This window comes from Salminus brasiliensis, chromosome 15, assembly GCF_030463535.1.
Source record: "Salminus brasiliensis chromosome 15, fSalBra1.hap2, whole genome shotgun sequence".
NCBI classification, from domain to species: Eukaryota; Metazoa; Chordata; class Actinopteri; order Characiformes; family Bryconidae; genus Salminus; species Salminus brasiliensis.
In genome coordinates, this window is record NC_132892.1 from 4,731,228 (window position 1) to 4,734,369 (window position 3,142).

Below are 3,142 nucleotides of genomic sequence, written 5' to 3' on the forward strand. Positions count from 1 at the left end.
TCTTGCTGATTATTTATACAGAATGAGAACCAGGGGTTGCCATGGCTTTAACATAAATATAGCAACTTTATTTTACTAGCTAAACCCACCAGTGAACTGGCGTCTGACACGAGGACGATTGAGCTGGTATGACCGTAAGCTCCCATACACCTGCAGATTCAGCTACTTCCTTCACACTATGGTCTTTTTGGCCACGCCCAAATGCAATCACTCCTATCAGCCAATCATTAACATCTGCAGTGTGACTCATTTTTCACACATCCAACGAGACGCTCACTGCACTGCACTGTACTCTTCTCAAAGTCTGAGTCCGGTCACACATCCCGCATGTACAGTATTTATAGTCTGCTCATACTCATGAAACGCCATCTGCAGGAGCTTGAAGTTACTACCAGTAACAAGTTTTCGTTAATATAACTGTGCTAAGTCACAAGAGATCAGGTGTGTACACATAGGGTCATTAATACACACTCTCATTGATCCGCACAATCACTCTACCAGTTAATGGGCAGTGGTGTGTTGGGACAGCACCTGGGGTTGGGAACCACTGCTGTTAAAGAGCAATAGACATTGATTTCAGACCCAGAGTTTGGATATGAGCTACATTGCCAAATGTCAGTGAGGCTTCACTGCACACTATGTGGCAGCAGGGGGCAGCAGAGTCCATCTCCAAACGTAGAACCCCTTTGATATATATCTGATATATGGCCATATATGCCCTTCTATCAGAAAGCATTGGCCATGTAGTTCAAAATATTTGTACATATATATGGTTTACAAATATGTAAGCATCATTCACAGATCAGCCATAACATTAGCACCATTTCTACACCAATTGTCAATTATAGCAGTTCCATTTCCTATAGAGGAGCCTGTGTAGTTCTATCATTTCATTCCATCTGTTTCTCTGCATACTTCTTTAGCCTCCTTTCACCCTCTTCTTCACCTTCAGTCTTGTGGGGTTCTGTCCACCACAGAGCAGGTAGGTATTATTTGGGTGCTGAATGCGAATTGTTATTTAAACTGTTAAAAAAGTGCTGATTTTATGGCAAACAATTTTTTTTGTTTTATATTTTTAGAATTGTATACAAAACATTGTAAAATTAGAAAAATTCTCTGTAAATTCCCAGCACTGCTGTTGTTTTAAGTATCATGCCAATAATTGCAAATTACATTTCTCTCTTTTATTTTTACGGAAGAAATACTTTTCTATTTATACTGTATTTTCTGATTTCTTAAATTACAGTGAAATGCATGTAAACTTACAATATTTGCAATTAATCATTCAAATAAAAAATAAAATAAAGGTTTATTGTTCATAAGTCATTTTTTTCTTTGTAATTTGTGGGTAAATTGTATTAGTTTTATGTTTACGTGTACACTGTACAAAACATCAAATCCAAGTCAAATATTTTTTGAATAGAAATTCAGTAGAAAAACATTATTAAAGGTGTGTGATCATAAAAAAATCAGTAAGGGTATTTTTTTTTTTTAGCGTTTATTGCGCTGTTTTTGTTTCGTTTAATGGTTTGTTTTTTTACGGTGTACATGAACTGAAGAGCTGTGGATTTAAAAATGATTATTATTTATTTTATTTATGTATTTATATATTTTCCTCTTTCTTTTTTCTTTTTCTAAACGTGGAAAGCAAGAAAAGCAAGAAATATTTGAATTAAAACAAAATGATTTGACATTATTTTAGAGATGACTTTACAGTTTGCAGTGCAGCTAAATGATAAGGAGCCAATGAATTTGGAGGACTACATATTAACTGGGGGTCGGCAGCAGAGGGCGGCAGAGCCCATAGAACTAAGGACAGCAGCAAATGTCATACGTCTTGCAGCGCGTGACTGAAACTGTAAACAACTTAATTTTTATTAAAAGTATATAATAATGATTTTATAGGACCCACCTGTGACCTCTGACTAGCGTCTCGCATCAGCTGTACTGCCGTAAAGGCCAGGTAAAATTGAGCTGGGTTTATTCAGATCTCCAAGTAATGGGACAGAAGTTAAAAAAAGACCCAGATAAAAGGAGAAGGTCGAGGAACTTTTGGAGGTTCTTCAATTTGAAACTGCTGAGGAACCTCTTAAGGTGCTTTGAAGAACCTTGAAGAAAATGTTTAGAAGAAAAGTCTATTAAGAACCTTCAGAAAAACTTACCCCATAGTCAGGGCTAACGGTCTGTATCATCCTACACCATATGGACAAAAGTATTGGGACACCTGCTCATTCATTCTTCACGCTCACTCAAAGATATTAAGAAGAGTGTATCCGGTTTTCTCCTAGACTTTGGAGGAGCATTGCTCTGAGGATTTGATTGCATTCAGCGACAAGAGCATCAGTTAGGTCAGGATGCTGGATGATGATCACCACCCCACCCCATCATCCTCAACTCCCCAACTCATCCCGAAAGTACTGGATGTAGCAGCACCATTCTTCCACTGCTCCACAGCTCAATGCTGGGGGGCTTTATACCCCTCTAGCCCACGTCTGGCATTAGACATGGTGCCAATCAGTCTATCAGTTGTTTATCTGCACCAGAGAGTCCTATTCTATTGGCAATAATACTTCTCTACAGGGACTAGACGAGCTGTGAAGCTTAAAGTAGCTGAATGTGGGTGTCCACAAACTTATAGACCCTAAATAGGACCCTAAAATATAGACGGTACAAAGCACACCCTAAAAATGGCAACCCCCTGCCAGACCAGCCAGCCAAGCAGCCAGACCCCTTGTGTTAATGGGCTTATCTAAGTCCAGGGAGATGTCTGCAGCCATTTGGGCAACGACACACAGTAAGGACTCACATAAAAGAGAACTGATTCATAAATCTGGGCCTGTCTAAGTGTGTAGGGGGTCGTAGAGTGGAAGAATTAAGGCTCCGGTTCTGGGACGGGCGGTTGGGAATTGGAGTTACAATGTGAGAGCGGTTCAGTATAATGGGTTTTATGTCTGCAGGTGGATGGTGTCAAACTTTATCTAGGTCCTGTTATAATGAGTTACATATGGAATGTGCTCAGAAGCATTAAAGTGAAAGCCTGCTTGTTAATCTGCCAGATGGTGGCACCTGATTGCCCATCACTGCCTGCCTCTTCCCATTCTGACTTCTGTGATACGTGAACACAGGATTTCAGTTGTATATT